The sequence below is a fragment of the Alligator sinensis genome, unplaced genomic scaffold (assembly GCF_000455745.1).
Source record: "Alligator sinensis unplaced genomic scaffold, ASM45574v1 scaffold609_2, whole genome shotgun sequence".
Taxonomy (NCBI): Eukaryota; Metazoa; Chordata; order Crocodylia; family Alligatoridae; genus Alligator; species Alligator sinensis.
The window spans coordinates 119,940-132,270 of record NW_005842090.1 but is presented as its reverse complement, the minus strand read 5'-3'; the positions used below and the strand labels follow the sequence as shown (position 1 = coordinate 132,270).

Below are 12,331 nucleotides of genomic sequence, written 5' to 3'. Positions count from 1 at the left end.
ACCCACCGGACTGTGTAGCCATCCAAGTCACAGCCTCTTAACTTGTTCACCAGTATGGGGTGGGATACCGTATCGAAGGCCTTCCTGAAGTCTAAATATACGACATCCACCCCTCCTCCTGTGTCCAGGCGTTTCGTAACCTGGTCATAAAAAGAGACTAGATTGGTCAGGCACGATCTGCCTGCCACGAACCCGTGCTGGTTTCCCCTCAGCATAATTTGTCCTGCCGGGCTCTCACAAATGTGAGCCTTGATAATTTTTTCAAAGACTTTGCCAAGGATGGAGGTGAGACTGACTGGCCTATAGTTGCCTGGGTCCTCCTTCCTCCCCTTTTTGAAAATGGGGACCACGTTGGCCCTTTTCCAGTCCTCTGGGACTTGGCCCATGCGCCATGAGCTTTCAAATATTCCCGCCAGTGGCTCTGCAATGATGTCGGCCAGTGCCTTCAGCACTCTCGGATGGAGCTCATCCGGGCCTGCCGACTTAAAGGCATCCAGTTCTTCCAAATGACTCTGCACCATCTCAGGGTCTACACATGGTAGTCTGGCGTCTTGCTGCTGCCTCTCTACAACCCCAGTGAGAGACTTGTTGTGCCCTTCGCTTAGGAACACTGAGGCAAAGAACTCAAAGAAATGTGTTGTCCCTCCCTATTCCTACTGATATTCTGGAAGGTTACTGACTGATAAACCTGAAAACAATAGTCGAAGTGTTGACTTTGTCCTTTAAGATCCAGATCCTGTTGCACTTTTAGATATCTCAAGTGATCATAGATGCCTGAGAGTACAGACTGAACATTAACCAACTCTAAATATGTAATATTCTAAGAGTTTGGCTGTATCTGAAAGGAGGGTGGGGGGAACAGGGGAAGGAAGAGGAACAAAAAAACAAAACAAAACAGAAAAATGACAATAGACTAGTCTCTAGCTTAAATGTGTCCTGAAAACAGTGGGAAAAGGTCAGATCTGTTTCCTCACCCACCATAAAATTTGCAAGTGTTGGGATATAAGTTTCTGATTTTTCCCTCATTTTCAAGGAGTTGAAAAAGTGTCTGGACCTAGAAGGGGAAATTTAGTGGATGTTCATAAAGCAGCATTCACCACTGGAAAAAAAAAAAAAATCTTTTTTTTTTCCTTACATGTAGTTTAGGGTCACAATTTGCTTTGTATACATTACAAAGTTCTCACCAAGTTTAAAATGAATAGAAATAGAAATATATACAAAGAAATATATTTGACAAAGAAGGTCATTTGACAATAAATATTCACCACAGGAGTTGCTCCATTTGTATATTCCCCACCCTCCTTCCATATGTAAACTTCATCACACTTGAACTAGTCTCCATAACTTATGTGAGAGACCATTAGGGGACTCTGTAAGATGTCATCTCAAAGAGGTTTCCCCCTAAGTTAAAAAGAATATTGACCAGACTAGATCTTGAAGCATTATAAATGTATAGCCCCACGAAAGTGTCCAGCTGTTAGATTTATCCAGAAGGTGCATGGGGAAATGTCATGGTCAAAACAGAGTACAAAAGAGAGCTTAACAATATAGTGTACCTGAGTACAAACTCTTACTTTATTTCACAGCAGGTGAGTTTACCTTGCAGAACGTTCTTGACTAGTGGTAGAGAGATCTGTATACTTCTTCATTGCCTCTCACATGGGATTCTCATACTAAGTGGGTGCATTTGAAAAACGTTTTCTTGAGAACAGGGCTCTAGCATATATGAGGTGATAGCCTGACCTTTAAATAAATGAGGGAGGCATCAGTGCCCTTAGCCGTCTGGGCATATCCTGCAATAGTAAAAACCACTCTTCTTCCACTTTCTCTTCTAGGCTCATGTATCATTGAGGAAGCAGCTGGAAATAGCGGTGCGATCATAGACCTGGCTGATCCATTCATCTAGGTTGCAATGAGACAGGGTAAGGGGTAAGGATGTCATCTGTAGTAAGGTCTTGAATGACAAGAGGTTAGGTGAGCTCACGTTTCTTTCTTTCATCACACAAGTAACAAAGTCATTACTGCCACATTGGTGACATTTTTTGAGCTTTGTAAGCCATTTGTCTCAAAAATAAAACTTCTCAGCATATGTCCCTTTTGAATCTATGGTTTGCTGCAAAAATGGAGCCACTCACAGACATTTTACACACACACAAATGTTTGGTTTAAATGAAGCACAATGTTCTTCTCTGAGAACCTCTGTTTAGGTGCCAGTAGATCCCCCTTCCCTCCCCTCTGCTGCCCGGGGTAGTGGGTCATATGCTTTAACTAATATTCTGTTGGTTCTGGTCTCCAATACCACACGTCTCTTCGGCTGCTTCCTGAAAACTGAGATAGCCTCCACTAAAATTAGGTCAGGACTGAAAAAAAGAAAGGCAGGATGGTAATCAGATTTATGTGTCTTGAAGGTTTGATATCTTAGGAGTCACTAAAATACTGCTTTCCAAAGTTGTTTATCACTTTCTTCTATCTGTAGCCATTTACAGTACATCTTACCTTACAGCAGTCACTGGTTCCTCAGACCAGACAACATCCTAGACTAGATAAGCCAGCTGTGTTTAGCTTCCCAAGTATCCAGGACCAGCATGCCTGTGAATTTAAGAATGTATTAAATCAGGAAGTACATTTTGATGAGCCTCTAACACTGCATTTTAATATTTAGCTGTCATGAAGTTGATGCTCGGGTTGCTTATCTACAGTAGGTTGTTCCAGTGTTTTTAAAAGAAGGAAAATGGAACACACTGCTTTACACACACAAATGGAATTAATTAGACAATTCCCTGTCAGCGTGTCTGATGGCACAGGGAGAGTGCAATTATCTTTCTATTCCACATTTTAAGGCTATAATTTAAAGCAAAATGTTACATGTTTGGAAGGCCCTATTATTGTAAAATACACATTTAATATTCCTGAGAAAGGCCACACACAATGGCCCAGTTCTGCAAACCCTAACCATCCATCAGTGTACTGACTGAGCTATAGTATATTAATTCCCTTTACAGTAACTGATTTTGCTTTCCCTCTGCCCTTTCAGTTCAGCTATGGGCTGAGGAAAAAGTGAGTGGGTGATGAACAGGTTTAGATAGAAAAGGATCTAGTTTGCACCCATGTCAAAATGCAAATTCTGCACTTCCAAGTGTTTTGGAAAAGTTGTGTTAAAATTTTCATTATAATTTTTATGCTACCCTTACATGGCCTAATTGAAACTAGAAACAGAAGGCCATTAATGCTGTGAGAAAACTACCTATCAAAGAACAAGTCAGATTGTCCTTATTCTTCTCTTATCCCTTCATCCCTTTGTAGGATATGAGTAAATTCTAAGGGAAGAATAGGAACCCATCAGTCTGTCAAGATAGTTCTATTTTATAGACCTGTAATGTTCAGATGAGGATGCTCTGGGTGTTTTGCAAACTTAATGCTTTGTTCATTCAACTGTAATCTCTATATGATAAGATATTATTTATTAAATCAAGCTTTCTCTCTCATTCACAACACATTCCCTAAGCAGAAGATAGTCACATTGTTCTATAATCCAGAATGTAATACAATGTGTGACTATACAATCTTCAAGCCAGCTGCTGATTGCAGGATATTTTTCTACTTCCTTGTCTTTTCTATACAGAGTAAAATGTCTAAATTTGTAAATGGAATTTAGTCTGGCTTCAGGTTGATTTTTAAATTGAAAATCACTTACAGTTTGGTCTTGCCTATGTACAGTGGTGTCTGGCACTTCTCAAACTCTAAAATTAGTTTCCGTTCTGATGACGATATATTATAAGCACAATTTACCCTCCAATATAACATTTTATATAAACCATGTTTTTAAGTATGAACTATGTCCCAGCTGTTCCTAGAATGAAACACATTGAAGATTTGTCAGTTTTAACACTCCTGTTACTCTGGAGTAATGGATTGAGCACAGAAATTATTGTTTTCTTCTTTTGCCCTTCATAAATTACAACAAAGACTAAATGGGGCTGTGGCATAAAGAAACCCTATGGACATTCTTATCATTTAGTTCACCTCTTGCAACCTCATAACAGGTGTTTGGAAGAAATATGGCAGTTTATAATGAAATACATGGGGCCAATTCTGTTCTTATTTATATCTGTGAAACCCACTGGTCCCAAAGGGGTTGTCTGGGTGTAAATGAAAACAGAATTGGCTATTTCATTTAATTAATTTTAACATGCTCTCTTTATTCCAATTAAACACACAGGGCCAAATCCTGCTTTCATTTACACTTGTACAACTCTGTTAATTCCTCTGGGGTTACAGTGTTGAAAATAAGAACTGTGCGCACCAGCAGAAATTAAGGAAAAATAAAAGACAGCAGAGCTGTTTATGGTATCTGCCAAAATGTTTCATTAAATGTTGATTAATCTGAAGTTTTTTCAATAAAATTCTCCAAATCCCTTTCAAAACCTGAAATTTCAGGCATCAAAATCTAAAAATGTTCATTTTCAAATTTAATTTCAATGTGAATGTGAAAGTAGAGATGAAAACAATTCTGGTTTTGTCCACATTTTCTGTAGTGTGTAAAGATTGCCTAGGAGTTCCATTTACAAACTGATGTTCTGTAAAATGAAGTATGTTGCTTGCATTACTCTTATTGCTGGAGTCTTTGGCTGTGTACACACTTTCAGATGATCCAGAACAACTCTCCCAGGTTTGCTTTTCTGAGAGAAAAAATGACCTGTACAGAAGTTCAGACAGAGAAGCAAAGAGCTACAGTATGGACACTTGTCCGCCAGCATGCAGCCAAGAGAGATTTGTAGGCTTTCTTTTAAGTGAATGTAGGCAGGGGTCATCAGGGTCAGGGAAAGTGAGGATGGGGTCTCTGGTGTACAGAGAAAAGTCCTCCAGATTTTTCCCTTCCCCTTATTCTATTGGAGCCCAGCTAAGGCTGGGCAGGGCATATGCCTGTATGCTTCTGTGAGATATGTCCTATGTTGCTAGGATTTAGAGCTTAAGCTTCCAAATGCTGGCTCTTTAGGTTTGACAGCTTGTCCCTCAATATGTCCCACTCATGGCATGTACCCTCTGCTCACCTGCCATGTCTTAATCTTGTCTGTAGTGTGGGGCAGAGAGGGGGGTTCCTGGTCAGCAGAAGGGCTCTTACTCTGGTCGTACACGAAGGCTCTCTTTGGGGCTCCACCTCTCCTTATACTCTGTCCACATGCCTATCGGCTATAGTAAGTCAAGCCTATTCTCTTCTTGTGGCAAGGTGCCACCCAGATATCAGGTCATTATGGATTATTAATATGATCTCAGAATGTTAGCCATTGATTCAGGCCCTGGGTCAAATCTATTTCTGCCTTCTCTTATTATATTTGCAGTTGATTAAAAATAAATAATGACAAAATCAAAAGAGTGCACAATTCATAACAACTGGGATCTTCATCCACTCGATCAATTCCAATAATTAAAAACCTTAGTCCTCCCCAATTAATTCTAGTAGGCAATCAAAATCAACTCTAAACTCAATTCATCCAGTTAATTCCAGGGGATAATCACATCATCATAACTGAGGGAACTCCAAGCCCACTGGCCAATCATCCAGCCATTAGAAAATCAAACCATTAAATTAATGCTCTTTGATGATCTGGTGATTCAGAAAGGAATTCACAATTGTCTGTAACGTATTGATTATCAAGTATCCACAATCATCCAATCAATCATATTAACTTGGTCACTCTTCTTTAATTCATGCCTGCTGTTGCCCTTGCCTCTGGCTCTCTGCGCTGGGTCCTGGGGCTGTAGACTTCCCACTCCATGGTAGTACCTTGGAGCATCTACTCCCTGCCTCCAGCCTCAGTCAGGAAAGAGATCTCACTTCCTTCACTTGAATCCAGCCCAACAGGGGTCTCCTGGAGCCTTCTCTCCCTTCTCTTGTTCCTGGGGCTCTGGTACCTGTTGAAGGGGACTCCTCTGAGCACCCAGAGCCCTGAAACTCCTCCCTCACTGGATGCAGCATGGTTTTTCAGCCCCTCATCACCCTGCAGCTTCACTGCCCATTCTGCCAGCTCCCTCACTTTGGCTTCTGCCCGTGCTGGATATTTGTTTATCTGACCAGCTCCCTGGTGTCCTCCAATGTAGATGGAGCAGAAGCTTACAATTCAGGGCCACTGTGCACCGCATCAAACAGCTGCCACCTTCATTGTCCCTGTAAGAACACAAAAGGAGTCTCCAGCCCTTACCAGACTCAGCTGTGTTGCCCAGGTATGGGAGAGGGATTTCTCATGGTCCCTACTCTCAGGTTCCCCTTTGTGAGTAGCCTCCTGCTTCCACAGCTTCCTTGCACCCAAGTGCAGCAGTGTGATTCAGGCAGGGAAGAAGCCAGGAGTGGAAGATGCACCCTAACTACTTCAGCACCGGGCTTTTCCAGCCTGAAGCACTCAGGGGCCATGTTCTGCTCCCTGCTTGACTGGCACTAACACGATCTCCTTCCTTCTGTGGGAGGGGGAGAGAGAAACAGCAAAGCACACTGGTTGCCTGTACAGAAGTTTTATTTCCTGAGAGAGATTCTTTGGGGAGCCACTTCACTTGTGTTGCTCCTAACTTGTTTTTCTCCCAGACTTGTCACTTTTACTCTGGGAGAAAAATTACAAAATTTTGTACACTCATGGTTTCTCCTGAGAGAACAAGGACTCTCCCTGGAGAATGTCTGTCCAAGCCCTTAGTGAGAAATCAAATGGAAGCAGCAAGAAAAATCCCAAAAGGAAAGGAAGATACAGTCACCTTCCTCAGCTATCTAACATTCAACAAATGTTAATATCAAAAATAAAGGCAAGCAGGAAGGGTATAATCATGGCACATGTTATGGAAAGGATAATAAACAAGTCCAGAACAAAGATTGCCATTGCAGCATTAGCATCAGAGTTACAGCAGAGGAACAAAAAAGGCCAGAAAAAAATCTTATAATCATGGCAGAAACAACAGAATAAGGACTGAAAACTACTGTACTCTTGCCATTGCAGAGACAAGAATAAATTGCAGAGGTCTGGCAAATCAGTGTCATGGGCAGAAACAAACACTGGTGCTAAGCAAGGCATCAGGAGAAGTATGGGTAGATATTGCCAGCATTGCAAGGACAGTAAGAACAATAGAAACAAGGAAACATATATCAGTTATGTCAGCCATGATAACAGCCATAGAATATGTTACACCGGTTCCCCCTCCCACTAATCATAGCAGCTAAGAACATCCATGAAACGAATCATCCATGAACACTAAAAAAAGGGGGCAGGGGCGCTAGGAATAACACAATTTTAGAAAGCAAAATAAACTCCAACCCAAAAAATTAATAAATAAATACAACAAAACAAAATGAATACACTGGTTTAACAGCTTAATTCAGAAAAATCCCCCCGAAAGGATGGGGAGCTTTTCAAGTGACTTCAAAGGCTTTAGAAAAAGAAAAGCTCTTATGACAGTAAAACAACTGTAAATGGAGGAGCATTTGAATAAGTCAGTGCACGTATAGCAATAGGTGCCAGTAGCAGGGTAACTTTCCCTTTAAGAGCCAGGGAGGCTGGTCTTTGTCAGCCCTGTTCAATTGGCTGTGATTGTTACATCTGAGATTGTAGTGATGGATGCTAGAGAAAAACTAGCAGTTGGAGCTTGGCTGAGGAGAAGACCAAATAGATGTTTTCCTACTGAAACTACAAGGCCTAGTAGACTAGGACCTGGTTGTGGACTATGATTTGTCAGAGGACTTGGTTTAAATTAGATGACTAGAACTCATGAGGTATAGGTGAAGTTATTTTCATTAGCCTGTCTAGGGAGCCTAAAGTCTAAATATTGTGCTGAGAGATGCTAAGGAGACATTGAAAGGAGCCTTTTAGGATGATAGGATGATGGATTGCCTAGGCACTAGGGCTATGTGAAGCTTTAGGTGCTGATTCAATTCGGAGGAGATGCAGCCCGACTCGATGGCCAAATCTCCAAATCCAAATTCAATTGGCAGACCAATAAAAAAGTCCGAATCAATTTGAAGGTCTCTTCTCTGGACTCTCTCAGGCTTGGCCAGTCCACTTCTGACTCCAATGTCCACATCATTAATGAAGATGTTGAACAATATGGGTCCAAGAACAGAGCCTTGGGGGACCCCACTGTTAACAGGGCACCATGTTGATTGACTTCCATCACCCACCCCCCTCGGGGTCCAACCACTGAGCCAATTCCCCAGCCAGCAGATCGTGGTGGACCCAAGGCCACAGTTGGCCAGTTTTGCCAAGAGGTGATCATGGGATACCAGATTGAAGGCTTTTATGAAGTCAAGATATATGACGTCAATCTCCTCTCCCTTGTCCTTTATATATAGAATAAAAGGAAATGAGATTGGTCAAGCAAGACGTACCCACAACAAACTCATGCTGGGTATCCCTCAGGATATTGCCGTCAGCTAGTCTGTTAAGGATGGCCTCTTTGATAATTTGTCCCAAGACCTTACCCAGGATAGAGGTCAGGCTGATGGGCCTATAGTTTGCCAGATCCACTTTCCTCCCTTTTTTGAAGATAGGCACCACATTGGCTTTCTTCCAATCTTCGGGCACTTCACCAGAGCACCAGGAGTTCTTGAAGGTCCATGCCAGGGTCTGGGCTATGATGCTAGCCAGCTCCCTGAGTACCCTGGAGTGTAGATTGTCACAGCTGGCTGACTTGAAGGTGTCCAGCCTCTTAAGGTGTTCCTTCATGAGGTCGGCATTGATGGAGGGCAGGAAGTCTCCCTCACCTGGGCCTCCCTGTCCTGTAATGGGTATGGGTGTCCTATGGGACTGATGAAAGATAGATGCAAAGTACCCATTTAATAGGTTGGCTTTTTCCCAGGTGTTCGCTGTCAGTTGTCCCATCTGGTTTAACAGGGGTCCTATGTTGCACTGGCTTTTTCTCCAGCTCCCCACATATCTGAAAAAGGACTTTTTATTGTCCTTGATATCTGTAGCTAGCTGGAGTTCTGTTACAGCCTTGGCTTTCCTGGTTCGGTTCACTCCCTGCAGGACTGGACCAGTGTGGAATATTCCTCCTTGGAGGTGGATCCCATCCTCCATCCTTTGTAGGCCTTTCCTTTTAGCCACAGGAGGTCCGCTAGTTCCCTGGAGAGCCAAGGGGGCTGCTGTGCCCTTTTGCTGCCTTTCCTTCAAGATGGATTAGCCTGAGCTTATGCATTGAGGATCGCTCTCTTGAGGAGCAACCACTCTTCCTGAACTCCCCTCCCCTTAGGGTCATGGTCCCTTAGGGCCTCACCAACAAGCCTCCTGAGCTTGTGAAAGTTGGGTTTCCTAAAGTCAAGAACTTCTGTATTGCTGACTGACTTGCCAGATTTATGGTGGATGGTGAAGGTGATCAGCTCATGGTTGCTGTCACACAGCTTCCTATCAATCATTGGGTCACTTATTAGGTCATCCCTGGTTGCCAGTATCAGGTCAAGCAGTGCTTTACCTCTCATTGGCCCGTAGACCTCTTGTGTCAGATACAGGTCATCCACACAAGAGAGGAAGCTTTGCAACTGCTCGGATTTAGCCGAGCGCTCTTCCCATGAGATGTCTGGGTAGTTAAAGTCTCCTATAACAACCATGGACTGGGAGCATGCGGCCTCAGCAAATTCCCTTGCAAACTCCTGGTTAAGCTCTTGACTTTGGGTGGGAGGTCTGTAGTAGACTCCCACCATCGTGTCCCCTGTACCATGTTCCCCACGGATTTTAACCCAGAGGGTCTCCAGCCATCCACCCTGGTCGCCAATATCAGCTTACAGGGACATGTAGCTCTCCTTGACGTAGAGAGCTACAGCCCTGCCCCTTTTGTCTACTTGATCTCTCCTGTACAGGGTATGGCTGTCTATACATGTGGTCCAGTCATGGGTAGAGTCCCACCAGGTCTCCTTTATCCCTATGACATCATAATTATTTGTGTTAAGCAGGAGGACAAGTTCCTCCTGCTTATTCCCCAAGCTCCTGGTACAGGCAGGAAAGTGTCCCCTTGGGGGCCCTTGCCTTGCCCACAGAGTGATCCAGAACTGGGGCAGGGGTGTGCTCCCTTAAGTGCCTAGGCCCTCTGGCTTTGCAAGGGTTGCTCAGTGGGCCATCAGTGACAGTATTCCCCCCATCCCCCCGCGGGCTTAGTTTAAAGACCAGTGGAGCAGGTCAGCCAATCTTCAAGCTGGCTTGCCCAACATCTGTAAGTACTTTAGTGGGGCTTTTTTGGCACTTTTATCTAATAGCTGATTGAGTCAAAAAGCCCCACTGAAGCACCCAATCTTTACAGACACTGAGGAGTCAGGCTGAAGTAACACACTGCTTCTTCCAGTAAAGTGCTTTTTTTTTTAATGTCTGCAAGCAGCCACTGTAAGCAGCTTCACATTAAGGTATAATACCATTTCTTGCCTACATAGCTCTGACTTGCCACTAGAGGGCTGGCAAGCAAGGGTGTGGCTAGGAGCCAGGATACCTGGGCTCTATGTCTGCTCAGGGCAGGTGGAGGAAAGCTAGGACTGGTGCATCCTGGGATGCTGAAGGTCTGCAAATGGCTCATTTTATCTCTGTGGAGCAGACTGAAGTTACTCTAATATGAACTAGTTAGTATGGCTCAGACTTAATCCTTACCTGAAGTGGTATAACTTTTAGGTGCTCAGAGGGCACTCAGCATGAGTTAAAGAGCCTTAACACGAAGTCACTCACATTTTAAGTGCCTTTAGTATAGTCTAAGAGTAACATGTAACTTTATACTCAGAACAGAATGAACAAACTTGGCTCTCCAAGTAGCTGAAGTGAAGGCCTTAATAAACTTTTTGGTAGGATGAATATTATTATGAATTAGCAGAATATGAACTACCATGTTGTTCAACAATATAGGGCATATTTAATATGGTTGTGTGAAGCTTCAGTCCCTGATTTGATTTGGCGGAGATTTGGCCTGATTCAGTGGCCAAATCTCCAAATCCAAATTGAATCAGGAGACCCTTTTATCTCTCCAAATTGAATTGGAACCCTCTGAATTGATTTGGAGAGATTCAGAAAGATTCAGAGATTCAGACATAGACACAGCTTTAAATGTTTTTTTCTACATACCTCGAGGTACCAGGTGGCTCATGAATGCTGAGATGCTAGGGTGAATGGAGCATCTCACAGGAGTGTGGGGGGCTCCCCAGCGTGCTCAGCAGCAAACCCAGAAGTGGACCAAAAGCACTTCCAGTCCACTTCTGGGTCCACTGGGGAGCATGCTGCTCCCCCCAAGCCCAACTTGGCAGCTGGTGCCTCCTGGGTCTGGGGGGCACATCCAGGGTCCTCCTGTGGCCAATCAACAAGCCGGGGGGGGGGGCAGGGGAGAGCCCTCCAGTACGCTACCCAGTGGACCCAGAAGTGGACCGGAAGTACTTCCAGTCCATTTCTGGGTTCACCATTGAGCACATGGGGGGGTGCCCCCACCATGTTCCTGTGGTATGCCCCATCCACCCCAGCATCACAGCATTCAAGAGCAGTGCCTGGTACCACAAGGTATGTAGAAAAAACATTTAAATCTGTGTCTATAGTCGAATCACTGCTTCTCTGAATCAGCATCGAATCTTTAGATTTGGATTTGACTGAATCGAATAGGGGACAGTGACCTGAATCAACAAATTGAAGCACTGTCCCTGATACAGGCCAATTCTGAATCCAAATCGAATACAGCCTATTTCGCACATCTATAATATTTAACATACATGAATACAGGGCATACTTTCCCCTCCAAAATTGCAGCTTTAGGAATGTATTATTAGAATGGCTTTCTGCAGGCTGTCATGTTTTGTACCCTTTGATAAGTTGTGTATTCTAAGGGTATTTAAAAGTTCAAGCTATTAAATTCCAGCTAATGTTTGAGTAAATTGGAGTTATAGTGGTATTCTGAGGATCTAACAGTCTAATTGAAAAGATAATTTTGTCAATAGATACTAGAAATATTACTGGTCAACGGAAAAAGCCAGTGGCCTTACAGTGCCTCTTAGCACATATTGTTGAATGGTGACAACAGTGATATTAATACACAAAATGAAAGGTTATATGTCAATTAAGTTCACTTTATATATGATAAACTGAACACAAAGCCTAAAAAGCCCATCCTTTACTCCTCACCCATAGACTTTGTGCTGGAAAATACCAGAGACAACAGGGTGCACAGTCTAACCTTTGTCTGTATTTGTAAAGTAATGGCCTTTCAACATGTGTTTTTCCCCAAAAGCTACCCACCCATTTCCAAACCAACCAAACATCCTGCACCCTCCACCTCCCATCCTCACCTTCCCCTCCATCCCCTTGTTATTTCTATTGTTTCTTTCATTTACTTCTGTGAAACT

General features: G+C 43.3%; 1 long non-coding RNA gene across 1 annotated transcript in view; it reads right to left on the bottom strand.

Moving 5' to 3' along the window:
• Window positions 1-1,631: 1,631 nt before the first annotated feature.
• The window catches only part of LOC102374231, a 61,481-nt gene continuing 50,781 nt past the window's right edge, over window positions 1,632-12,331 (bottom strand). Inside the window, exons 3-4 of the long non-coding RNA XR_323869.1 lie at window positions 2,497-2,589; window positions 1,632-1,902 (exon numbers count right to left, since the gene is read on the bottom strand). This is a non-coding gene — a long non-coding RNA (uncharacterized LOC102374231). The remainder of the gene's footprint in view (window positions 1,903-2,496; window positions 2,590-12,331) is intronic.